Source organism: Schistocerca gregaria, chromosome 2, assembly GCF_023897955.1.
Source record: "Schistocerca gregaria isolate iqSchGreg1 chromosome 2, iqSchGreg1.2, whole genome shotgun sequence".
Classification (NCBI taxonomy): domain Eukaryota; kingdom Metazoa; phylum Arthropoda; class Insecta; order Orthoptera; family Acrididae; genus Schistocerca; species Schistocerca gregaria.
The window spans coordinates 441,780,934-441,793,788 of record NC_064921.1 but is presented as its reverse complement, the minus strand read 5'-3'; the positions used below and the strand labels follow the sequence as shown (position 1 = coordinate 441,793,788).

The 12,855-nt window shown below is 47.8% G+C and overlaps 8 non-coding genes across 8 annotated transcripts; all 8 read left to right on the top strand.

The window, feature by feature from the left end:
- Nucleotides 1–79: 79 nt before the first annotated feature.
- On the top strand, nt 80–161 carry Trnas-gcu (transfer RNA serine (anticodon GCU)). Its single transcript has one exon. It is a non-coding gene; the product is annotated as a tRNA-Ser (tRNA).
- An 839-nt stretch (nt 162–1,000) lies between these two features.
- Nucleotides 1,001–1,082, top strand: Trnas-gcu (transfer RNA serine (anticodon GCU)). Its single transcript has one exon. It is a non-coding gene; the product is annotated as a tRNA-Ser (tRNA).
- Nucleotides 1,083–8,103: 7,021 nt separating this feature from the next.
- On the top strand, nt 8,104–8,185 carry Trnas-gcu (transfer RNA serine (anticodon GCU)). Its single transcript has one exon. It is a non-coding gene; the product is annotated as a tRNA-Ser (tRNA).
- An 840-nt stretch (nt 8,186–9,025) lies between these two features.
- On the top strand, nt 9,026–9,107 carry Trnas-gcu (transfer RNA serine (anticodon GCU)). Its single transcript has one exon. It is a non-coding gene; the product is annotated as a tRNA-Ser (tRNA).
- An 839-nt stretch (nt 9,108–9,946) lies between these two features.
- Trnas-gcu (transfer RNA serine (anticodon GCU)) lies at nt 9,947–10,028 on the top strand. Its single transcript has one exon. It is a non-coding gene; the product is annotated as a tRNA-Ser (tRNA).
- Nucleotides 10,029–10,866: 838 nt separating this feature from the next.
- Nucleotides 10,867–10,948, top strand: Trnas-gcu (transfer RNA serine (anticodon GCU)). The gene has a single exon. It is a non-coding gene; the product is annotated as a tRNA-Ser (tRNA).
- An 839-nt stretch (nt 10,949–11,787) lies between these two features.
- Trnas-gcu (transfer RNA serine (anticodon GCU)) lies at nt 11,788–11,869 on the top strand. The gene has a single exon. It is a non-coding gene; the product is annotated as a tRNA-Ser (tRNA).
- An 839-nt stretch (nt 11,870–12,708) lies between these two features.
- On the top strand, nt 12,709–12,790 carry Trnas-gcu (transfer RNA serine (anticodon GCU)). The gene has a single exon. It is a non-coding gene; the product is annotated as a tRNA-Ser (tRNA).
- Nucleotides 12,791–12,855: the final 65 nt, after the last annotated feature.

Here is a 12,855-nt window from a genome sequence, read left to right as displayed (position 1 = left end):
ATGTTTTGAAAGCGTTTTCGAATCGACAAATGTCTTCTTTCCGCAAGCGCTCGCCAAAGACACAGCTGTAGTTCCAGCAGACGAGGTGGCCGAGTGGTTAAGGCGTTGGACTGCTAATCCAATGTGCTCTGCACGCGTGGGTTCGAATCCCATCCTCGTCGAAGAATTTTACGTAAAGCACGCGTTTGCGGTCACTCCTTCCCCATGCGAAACGCCTCTCAGTAGTAACAACGAAGCGTGTACGAGGCCGATAGCGTGTGTATGAAATACGAGACAAAAATGCTTACCAGATGAAAGCGCACAACATTCCATAGCGTATGCCCTTCGAATTAAACATCATTTCGAGATGTATAAGCCAATCAAACTTCGGCTCCAGCGAAGAGTATGTCGGTATCTGCGAACGACGAGTTCTTATTTATATTTAAGTGCATACCTGTCGCAGTCATTTTAACGTATCGAGCCTATAATAATCCATCTGTAGCACAACTGTCGCCTCTCGACAGTTTGCTTTGCGTCAGGCCGCCATATACAGAAGCGATTTGGCAGGGCCTACTGGAGAGACTTGACTTTGCAGACATCCGTCGCTAAGGGCCGCCCAAACACCAAGCTCCATCGCAAACAGCAGGACAATCTTGGGCTAGGACGAACGTCAAAACCTTGCAAGTAATATCAGTGTAGCGTATCGAGCTGTACGTTTCGTTGCAGTAAGTCGTGGGAAAGAATGCCCAGCACATTTCTCATGTGCATTAGACGACACTGCATGTCGATACAATGCTTATTCCTGCAGTAAATAAGTGGTCCGGTGATTTTGCCCCGATCGGATATCGACGTGGACGGATGCTGTCATTAAATGACTCGCGAGTGGGAGCTTGGTCGGCTGCACTGCAGCTGGGCATTAGACGTTAACACCGGCCCAGTACGATGTTTTGAAAGCGTTTTCGAATCGACAAATGTCTTCTTTCCGCAAGCGCTCGCCAAAGACACAGCTGTAGTTCCAGCAGACGAGGTGGCCGAGTGGATAAGGCGTTGGACTGCTAATCCAATGTGCTCTGCACGCGTGGGTTCGAATCCCATCCTCGTCGAAGAATTTTACGTAAAGCACGCGTTTGCGGTCACTCCTTCCCCATGCGAAACGCCTCTCAGTAGTAACAACGAAGCGTGTACGAGGCCGATAGCGTGTGTATGAAATACGAGACAAAAATGCTTACCAGATGAAAGCGCACAACATTCCATAGCGTATGCCCTTCGAATTAAACATCATTTCGAGATGTATAAGCCAATCAAACTTCGGCTCCAGCGAAGAGTATGTCGGTATCTGCGAACGACGAGTTCTTATTTATATTTAAGTGCATACCTGTCGCAGTCATTTTAACGTATCGAGCCTATAATAATCCATCTGTAGCACAACTGTCGCCTCTCGACAGTTTGCTTTGCGTCAGGCCGCCATATACAGAAGCGATTTGGCAGGGCCTACTGGAGAGACTTGACTTTGCAGACATCCGTCGCTAAGGGCCGCCCAAACACCAAGCTCCATCGCAAACAGCAGGACAATCTTGGGCTAGGACGAACGTCAAAACCTTGCAAGTAATATCAGTGTAGCGTATCGAGCTGTACGTTTCGTTGCAGTAAGTCGTGGGAAAGAATGCCCAGCACATTTCTCATGTGCATTAGACGACACTGCATGTCGATACAATGCTTATTCCTGCAGTAAATAAGTGGTCCGGTGATTTTGCCCCGATCGGATATAGACGTGGACGGATGCTGTCATTAAATGACTCGCGAGTGGGAGCTTGGTCGGCTGCACTGCAGCTGGGCATTAGACGTTAACACCGGCCCAGTACGATGTTTTGAAAGCGTTTTCGAATCGACAAATGTCTTCTTTCCGCAAGCGCTCGCCAAAGACACAGCTGTAGTTCCAGCAGACGAGGTGGCCGAGTGGTTCGCAGTCTGCCTGCGGCAGCGGTGGTGAGCGGACCTCCAGGGCCAGCGCGCTGCGGCAGGAAGTGTTTACGTCAGGCGGTGAGTCGCGTGCTTACAGCGTCTGCTTATTAGTATTCGTTCCGTTCTGTAGGAACACTAGATCGCGTGTTAATCCGACTAACAGGAAAGATACCTTGAAGTTTACCTTTGATAGGAACTTTTCGAAACCAAATTCGTTTGAAGTTGAAGCATGGTTAGAGGAAACAGCTAAGATTACTTTTGATGACATTGTAGGGATAAATTTCTCTATCGTGACTAGTGTTGTTTATGTGAAATTAACGTCCTCTGAACTGTGTGATAGAATTGTAGAGTCCAGTGGAGGTGTACTGAAGTTTAAACATAGCGATGGTACCGTCAGTGACGTCAGCATTACGCATGCTGGACTGGGCATCCGGACGGCACGTATTTTCGAACTCCCGTTTGAAATAACAGCCGCGCAAATAAATTCTGCATTGACACCTTACGGGAGGGTCATTAACAATTTTGCGGAGCGTTGGTCCAAAGCCCACAAATTGCCGGTGCTTAACGGCGTCAGGCAGGTTAAGATCGATATACAGAAGCACATACCTTCATATATTTACGTAGGTGGACATCGCGGAATTGTCATATATGATGGGCAGCCAAAAACGTGTGCCGGCTGTGGTGCGCCCGGCCACGTGCGCTCTGAATGTATACAAAGACGGGTGACGCAGATACCTGTCGGTGAAGCCGCTAGCCCCCCTGTGACGACGGCACTGCCACTGACATACGCTGTCGCGGCTTCTGGTCTTCCACCCGCGACCCCGCCTGTAGATGCCCCTCGTTTGAATGATGTTTTGGCCGATAACGTCAAAGAACCGAGTGCTGACGCGGCACCGCCGCTACCACACTCAGAGATGGAGGTAACGACGGATGACTCCCCAGTGGTTGATGCCACTGGTACTGAGGATGAAGCAGACGCTGTGTTCCCGGCGGATCAACCCCAGAGTCAACAGTCCACTTCGGATGTTGATGATACTGCGAACCCTAACAGGAAGCCTTCCAAAAAGAAGCGGAGACTTGCACATCAAGGAGCCAATCAGCTCGCCCCACAGCTCCGCGACAAAGCGAAACGAATAAGCAGCCAAATGTGTCAGAACACTTCTGAACCCTCTGAAGTTGGTCTCCCTGCGTCTGGTCGAATGGACATTGATCCTGTAGTGTCTCCCCCTGTGAATCCACGACGGGTGGAAGATAGTGATACCTCGAGTAGAGTCGTTTTGCCGGATACCCACGCTCAAGGAAACGCAGGATCGCTTTTGTCAGAGGCCACTCTCACTGGGAATTGGGCACAGGAAATGGAAGTATTGGATGCGAGCAATGATGCGGCTGTCATGCGGACCATTGAGACGGAATCTTCGGCACCCCCCACAGAGCAGCATACACCAACCGTACCGGGAACTACAGGAACTCCGACTGACGCGCTTGGCCTCAATTTCGTTAGCCATCCTTCTAAGACTGTTTAATTAATAGTATGTGCCTTCTCCCATGAACGAGCCCCAAGCCTATAAAATTGCCACGTTAAACATCAATAAGATACAGTCGTACTGGCGGCTCCGTAATTTACAAGATTTTGTATACGCAGCGGATATCGATATTCTGTTACTTCAAGAAGTCGCTGCGATTGAACTTGACCGAATAACTGGTTATACTACTCTCTCCAATTCCGGGAGCGGTGCGAATTTAGGGACAGCGATTCTGTTAAAAGAAGGGATTGTAGCGACCGACGCAGAAAAACTGCCTGATCATAGAGGGATCGCTGTCACTTTCCATCGGACACGCATAATCAATGTTTACGCCCCGTCCGGCAGTAGCAATAGGCGTGCTAGGGCTGAGTTCTTCACAAGCGCCATAGTCCCACTTTTTAGGGGAACCTACGATCGTATAATTTTTGCGGGTGACTTCAATTGTGTCTTAAGTCCAAAAGACCAGACGCCTAATTTTAACAAATCTGGAGAACTAGAACGTATCGTCCAAGAAATGAACCTCATTGACACATGGGAGCATACGCACGGAGCGGCACCTGGGTTCACTCATGTCACGAACCACTCTGCAAGCCGGCTAGACAGAATCTATGTATCGGCGTGTATGAAGACTCAAGTCCTCCAATCCGAAGTTTGGCCCACAATTTTTCCGATCATGCCGCATATATTTGTACTGTTAACATGGTCAAGCAAGGCACATTTCGCGGCAGAGGTTTCTGGAAACTTAACAATGCTCTCCTTAACGATGTTGACTGTCACCGTGTCTTTAACGAAACATGGGAGGCATGTGAACGACGGGTTGCACAGTATGCCTCCGTTACTGAATGGTGGATAACACATGCCAAACCAACTCTATCAAAAATGTTTAAACGCTACGCTCGGGACAAATCCTGGTGGCAACGGCAAACGTCTGAGTTTTATTTTACTTGTCTCAGGGAGCTTTACCAGTCCGATGTGACTGTACCTGAAAATTTTATGCAGATTAAAAAAATTAAGGCAAAATTATTAAAACTTCAGCGGCAGCAGGCAGAAGGCTTTCAAATAAGGTCCAGGCCCCAGAATGTGATAGACGACGAAATGACATCCATGTTTCACGTCATTCGTGAAAATAAGAGGGGGCGGCGGAGATTAATAACTCGTCTTCAGTTGAGTGAAGGCGTTGCGCTCACGCGGCAACAGGACATACGGAACGCACTTCACAATCACTTGGCAGGTCTCCTGACAACGACACATACCGACGATGGAACTCACGATGAATTACTCAATAACTTGCAAAGGACTTTGGGTGCTGCTGAAGTCGAAACTCTCATGCGAGAAATTGATGAAGACGAATTGGATTCTGCGCTATCACGAAGTCCGAAAAATAAATCGCCGGGACCCGACGGTCTCACTGCCGAATTTTATCTTACTTTCTGCGACAAATTAAAGCCCAAGTTGTTGAGTATGTTTAATGAAATTTTACGGCCAGATTTTAATGTTCCTCAGGCTCTCGTGGAAGGCATCGTGGTTTTAATCCCTAAACGCCCAATGTGCAGTTCTGTTGACGATTTTCGGCCGCTTACTTTACTGAACAGTGACTACAAAATTTTAGCACGTATTATTTCTAATAGATTGAAAATGTTGATGAATACTGTCATTGGTCAGTACCAGACCAGTGTAGGTGTCGGTAGGACGATCTTCCAAAATTTGTCTCAATACAGGGACGTTATAGCCATTGCAGATGCGTGTAAGATACGGTGTGCGCTAGTTTCCCTTGACTTTTCAAAGGCATTCGACAGAGTAAACCATCAGTTTCTCATCCGGACGATGCATGCCATGGGATTTCCACTACGTTTTATCAATCTTATACATGAGCTCCTTCGTAAAGGAGTAACTCGACTCATGGTGAATGGCCAGCTGAGCGCATCGATTAATATTACTAATTCAGTGCGACAGGGATGCCCTATGTCAATGGCCTTGTTTGCCATTGCCATTGAGCCATTGCTTGTCACCTTGACACAGCGTCTACAAGGATTAACCATCCACGGCATTAAGATTGTTTGTACTGCATATGCGGATGACGTCGGATTTTTGGTCATGGACGAAGGTGAAGTCGAGGAAGCCCTTCAGATCGTCAAAAACTACGAACTTGTTGCGGGTGCGAAGTTGAATGCCAGGAAATCTGGCATTATGAACATAGGACGCGGCATCTCGCTGCACCATCACGGTCAGTTGCAACTAATTTCTAAAATGAAATGCCTTGGTATTGAGTACAGGAGCAACATACAGCACACAATTGCGGTGAACTATAGGAATCTCCTGGCAAGTATGCGTGCTTGCATGCAGACCCACTACCTAAGAAGCCTTGATGAACTGCAGAAAGTCACCTTCGCTAATGTCTACCTCACCTCAAAGATTAACTACGTTGCACAAGTACTGCCCATGCCACAGGAGACAGCGAAGCGTATGATGTCCGCTCTAGGCCATTTTGTCACACGTGGACACATTTTTAAAGTCAAGTACGATACGCTCACTCTCTCCACGACCGATGGAGGCTTAAATTTAACAGATGTTCGTTCCAAGTCACGAGCTTTGTACGTATGCACCACCTACAAACGGTGGAGGTCGTTACCGAACAGTCTAACGGCTCACTTGTTAACCGAAATAGCGCCGGCCTGCCTGCAGCCTCCTGTCTCTGTTCAACATATTCCGCCTGCGCTGACTCACTTTAAGAGCTTTTTCATTGAGTTCAGTTACGTACGGTCAACTCTCCCAGAAAATGAGCTTTCCGTGGTGAAGTTAGTTTATAATAAACTACTGGCAACCAAGAACAGGAACAACATCGAACACAAATACCCCAATCATCGCTGGCCAGTGATATGGAAAAACATACATAGCCGTGATTTACCAACGTCAGTGAAAGCCTCTTGGTACAGGGTCGTGAACCGTAAAATAAGTACCAATTCACGACTTCATGCTCTACATTTGGCTGACTCACCTTTGTGCCTAACGTGCAACTTGCCTGATACTGATGAACATCGTTTTCTGTGCACCACTGTCCAAGCAGTTTGGCCATGCATTCGCCGAAAACTGGCTACGATTATGAGGACTTCCCAGCTTTGTATTAAACCTGAAGATTTCCTGTATCCGGATTCAGTGCCGTACCCGAACACCAAACGGAACTCTGTCAATTGGTTGAAGGGTCATTATGTTCATTATTTACAGACGCAAGAACCCAAGAGTGAGGCGGCGTTCTGTCTTTACCTGGCATTACAGTTTCACATACTTTCACAGACGAGACATTACAGGAAACGATATGCGAATTTTTTAGAAGTCGTTCTTCGATGAAAGAAGTATTTTTTTCTTTCCTTCATTCTACATTGCTTTGTTTTTTCTCTTTTCTTCTTCAAATGTCACAGTGACGTATACTGAACAGTGTTACGACAAGGACTATTTTATTTTCTTCTGTTTTTCTAGCGGACCAGAGTTCCTTTTTCATTTTCTATTAAAAAAAAAAAAATATATATATATATTCTACTTTGTCACCATTGCGGGACTATGCAATAGGTTTAGAAGTATCTTTGGTTTGGAAATCGGAATAGTTCAGAAGAATAAGTACTTCAGAAATCATGGCAGATGAAGCCGACGCCGACGAAGGCGATTTATGGCGAGCGCAAGGCGGGGCTGAAGGGGAGGAAGGAGGCCCTAAAAAAAAAAAAAAAAAAAAAAAAAAAAGTGGTTAAGGCGTTGGACTGCTAATCCAATGTGCTCTGCACGCGTGGGTTCGAATCCCATCCTCGTCGAAGAATTTTACGTAAAGCACGCGTTTGCGGTCACTCCTTCCCCATGCGAAACGCCTCTCAGTAGTAACAACGAAGCGTGTACGAGGCCGATAGCGTGTGTATGAAATACGAGACAAAAATGCTTACCAGATGAAAGCGCACAACATTCCATAGCGTATGCCCTTCGAATTAAACATCATTTCGAGATGTATAAGCCAATCAAACTTCGGCTCCAGCGAAGAGTATGTCGGTATCTGCGAACGACGAGTTCTTATTTATATTTAAGTGCATACCTGTCGCAGTCATTTTAACGTATCGAGCCTATAATAATCCATCTGTAGCACAACTGTCGCCTCTCGACAGTTTGCTTTGCGTCAGGCCGCCATATACAGAAGCGATTTGGCAGGGCCTACTGGAGAGACTTGACTTTGCAGACATCCGTCGCTAAGGGCCGCCCAAACACCAAGCTCCATCGCAAACAGCAGGACAATCTTGGGCTAGGACGAACGTCAAAACCTTGCAAGTAATATCAGTGTAGCGTATCGAGCTGTACGTTTCGTTGCAGTAAGTCGTGGGAAAGAATGCCCAGCACATTTCTCATGTGCATTAGACGACACTGCATGTCGATACAATGCTTATTCCTGCAGTAAATAAGTGGTCCGGTGATTTTGCCCCGATCGGATATCGACGTGGACGGATGCTGTCATTAAATGACTCGCGAGTGGGAGCTTGGTCGGCTGCACTGCAGCTGGGCATTAGACGTTAACACCGGCCCAGTACGATGTTTTGAAAGCGTTTTCGAATCGACAAATGTCTTCTTTCCGCAAGCGCTCGCCAAAGACACAGCTGTAGTTCCAGCAGACGAGGTGGCCGAGTGGTTAAGGCGTTGGACTGCTAATCCAATGTGCTCTGCACGCGTGGGTTCGAATCCCATCCTCGTCGAAGAATTTTACGTAAAGCACGCGTTTGCGGTCACTCCTTCCCCATGCGAAACGCCTCTCAGTAGTAACAACGAAGCGTGTACGAGGCCGATAGCGTGTGTATGAAATACGAGACAAAAATGCTTACCAGATGAAAGCGCACAACATTCCATAGCGTATGCCCTTCGAATTAAACATCATTTCGAACACTAGATCGCGTGTTCAAACTTCGGCTCCAGCGAAGAGTATGTCGGTATCTGCGAACGACGAGTTCTTATTTATATTTAAGTGCATACCTGTCGCAGTCATTTTAACGTATCGAGCCTATAATAATCCATGTGTAGCACAACTGTCGCCTCTCGACAGTTTGCTTTGCGTCAGGCCGCCATATACAGAAGCGATTTGGCAGGGCCTACTGGAGAGACTTGACTTTGCAGACATCCGTCGCTAAGGGCCGCCCAAACACCAAGCTCCATCGCAAACAGCAGGACAATCTTGGGCTAGGACGAACGTCAAAACCTTGCAAGTAATATCAGTGTAGCGTATCGAGCTGTACGTTTCGTTGCAGTAAGTCGTGGGAAAGAATGCCCAGCACATTTCTCATGTGCATTAGACGACACTGCATGTCGATACAATGCTTATTCCTGCAGTAAATAAGTGGTCCGGTGATTTTGCCCGATCGGATATCGACGTGGACGGATGCTGTCATTAAATGACTCGCGAGTGGGAGCTTGGTCGGCTGCACTGCAGCTGGGCATTAGACGTTAACACCGGCCCAGTACGATGTTTTGAAAGCGTTTTCGAATCGACAAATGTCTTCTTTCCGCAAGCGCTCGCCAAAGACACAGCTGTAGTTCCAGCAGACGAGGTGGCCGAGTGGTTAAGGCGTTGGACTGCTAATCCAATGTGCTCTGCACGCGTGGGTTCGAATCCCATCCTCGTCGAAGAATTTTACGTAAAGCACGCGTTTGCGGTCACTCCTTCCCCATGCGAAACGCCTCTCAGTAGTAACAACGAAGCGTGTACGAGGCCGATAGCGTGTGTATGAAATACGAGACAAAAATGCTTACCAGATGAAAGCGCACAACATTCCATAGCGTATGCCCTTCGAATTAAACATCATTTCGAGATGTATAAGCCAATCAAACTTCGGCTCCAGCGAAGAGTATGTCGGTATCTGCGAACGACGAGTTCTTATTTATATTTAAGTGCATACCTGTCGCAGTCATTTTAACGTATCGAGCCTATAATAATCCATCTGTAGCACAACTGTCGCCTCTCGACAGTTTGCTTTGCGTCAGGCCGCCATATACAGAAGCGATTTGGCAGGGCCTACTGGAGAGACTTGACTTTGCAGACATCCGTCGCTAAGGGCCGCCCAAACACCAAGCTCCATCGCAAACAGCAGGACAATCTTGGGCTAGGACGAACGTCAAAACCTTGCAAGTAATATCAGTGTAGCGTATCGAGCTGTACGTTTCGTTGCAGTAAGTCGTGGGAAAGAATGCCCAGCACATTTCTCATGTGCATTAGACGACACTGCATGTCGATACAATGCTTATTCCTGCAGTAAATAAGTGGTCCGGTGATTTTGCCCCGATCGGATATCGACGTGGACGGATGCTGTCATTAAATGACTCGCGAGTGGGAGCTTGGTCGGCTGCACTGCAGCTGGGCATTAGACGTTAACACCGGCCCAGTACGATGTTTTGAAAGCGTTTTCGAATCGACAAATGTCTTCTTTCCGCAAGCGCTCGCCAAAGACACAGCTGTAGTTCCAGCAGACGAGGTGGCCGAGTGGTTAAGGCGTTGGACTGCTAATCCAATGTGCTCTGCACGCGTGGGTTCGAATCCCATCCTCGTCGAAGAATTTTACGTAAAGCACGCGTTTGCGGTCACTCCTTCCCCATGCGAAACGCCTCTCAGTAGTAACAACGAAGCGTGTACGAGGCCGATAGCGTGTGTATGAAATACGAGACAAAAATGCTTACCAGATGAAAGCGCACAACATTCCATAGCGTATGCCCTTCGAATTAAACATCATTTCGAGATGTATAAGCCAATCAAACTTCGGCTCAGCGAAGAGTATGTCGGTATCTGCGAACGACGAGTTCTTATTTATATTTAAGTGCATACCTGTCGCAGTCATTTTAACGTATCGAGCCTATAATAATCCACCTGTAGCACAACTGTCGCCTCTCGACAGTTTGCTTTGCGTCAGGCCGCCATATACAGAAGCGATTTGGCAGGGCCTACTGGAGAGACTTGACTTTGCAGACATCCGTCGCTAAGGGCCGCCCAAACACCAAGCTCCATCGCAAACAGCAGGAAAATCTTGGGCTAGGACGAACGTCAAAACCTTGCAAGTAATATCAGTGTAGCGTATCGAGCTGTACGTTTCGTTGCAGTAAGTCGTGGGAAAGAATGCCCAGCACATTTCTCATGTGCATTAGACGACACTGCATGTCGATACAATGCTTATTCCTGCAGTAAATAAGTGGTCCGGTGATTTTGCCCCGATCGGATATCGACGTGGACGGATGCTGTCATTAAATGACTCGCGAGTGGGAGCTTGGTCGGCTGCACTGCAGCTGGGCATTAGACGTTAACACCGGCCCAGTACGATGTTTTGAAAGCGTTTTCGAATCGACAAATGTCTTCTTTCCGCAAGCGCTCGCCAAAGACACAGCTGTAGTTCCAGCAGACGAGGTGGCCGAGTGGTTAAGGCGTTGGACTGCTAATCCAATGTGCTCTGCACGCGTGGGTTCGAATCCCATCCTCGTCGAAGAATTTTACGTAAAGCACGCGTTTGCGGTCACTCCTTCCCCATGCGAAACGCCTCTCAGTAGTAACAACGAAGCGTGTACGAGGCCGATAGCGTGTGTATGAAATACGAGACAAAAATGCTTACCAGATGAAAGCGCACAACATTCCATAGCGTATGCCCTTCGAATTAAACATCATTTCGAGATGTATAAGCCAATCAAACTTCGGCTCCAGCGAAGAGTATGTCGGTATCTGCGAACGACGAGTTCTTATTTATATTTAAGTGCATACCTGTCGCAGTCATTTTAACGTATCGAGCCTATAATAATCCATCTGTAGCACAACTGTCGCCTCTCGACAGTTTGCTTTGCGTCAGGCCGCCATATACAGAAGCGATTTGGCAGGGCCTACTGGAGAGACTTGACTTTGCAGACATCCGTCGCTAAGGGCCGCCCAAACACCAAGCTCCATCGCAAACAGCAGGACAATCTTGGGCTAGGACGAACGTCAAAACCTTGCAAGTAATATCAGTGTAGCGTATCGAGCTGTACGTTTCGTTGCAGTAAGTCGTGGGAAAGAATGCCCAGCACATTTCTCATGTGCATTAGACGACACTGCATGTCGATACAATGCTTATTCCTGCAGTAAATAAGTGGTCCGGTGATTTTGCCCCGATCGGATATCGACGTGGACGGATGCTGTCATTAAATGACTCGCGAGTGGGAGCTTGGTCGGCTGCACTGCAGCTGGGCATTAGACGTTAACACCGGCCCAGTACGATGTTTTGAAAGCGTTTTCGAATCGACAAATGTCTTCTTTCCGCAAGCGCTCGCCAAAGACACAGCTGTAGTTCCAGCAGACGAGGTGGCCGAGTGGTTAAGGCGTTGGACTGCTAATCCAATGTGCTCTGCACGCGTGGGTTCGAATCCCATCCTCGTCGAAGAATTTTACGTAAAGCACGCGTTTGCGGTCACTCCTTCCCCATGCGAAACGCCTCTCAGTAGTAACAACGAAGCGTGTACGAGGCCGATAGCGTGTGTATGAAATACGAGACAAAAATGCTTACCAGATGAAAGCGCACAACATTCCATAGCGTATGCCCTTCGAATTAAACATCATTTCGAGATGTATAAGCCAATCAAACTTCGGCTCCAGCGAAGAGTATGTCGGTATCTGCGAACGACGAGTTCTTATTTATATTTAAGTGCATACCTGTCGCAGTCATTTTAACGTATCGAGCCTATAATAATCCATCTGTAGCACAACTGTCGCCTCTCGACAGTTTGCTTTGCGTCAGGCCGCCATATACAGAAGCGATTTGGCAGGGCCTACTGGAGAGACTTGACTTTGCAGACATCCGTCGCTAAGGGCCGCCCAAACACCAAGCTCCATCGCAAACAGCAGGAAAATCTTGGGCTAGGACGAACGTCAAAACCTTGCAAGTAATATCAGTGTAGCGTATCGAGCTGTACGTTTCGTTGCAGTAAGTCGTGGGAAAGAATGCCCAGCACATTTCTCATGTGCATTAGACGACACTGCATGTCGATACAATGCTTATTCCTGCAGTAAATAAGTGGTCCGGTGATTTTGCCCCGATCGGATATCGACGTGGACGGATGCTGTCATTAAATGACTCGCGAGTGGGAGCTTGGTCGGCTGCACTGCAGCTGGGCATTAGACGTTAACACCGGCCCAGTACGATGTTTTGAAAGCGTTTTCGAATCGACAAATGTCTTCTTTCCGCAAGCGCTCGCCAAAGACACAGCTGTAGTTCCAGCAGACGAGGTGGCCGAGTGGTTAAGGCGTTGGACTGCTAATCCAATGTGCTCCGCACGCGTGGGTTCGAATCCCATCCTCGTCGAAGAATTTTACGTAAAGCACGCGTTTGCGGTCACTCCTTCCCCATGCGAAACGCCTCTCAGTAGT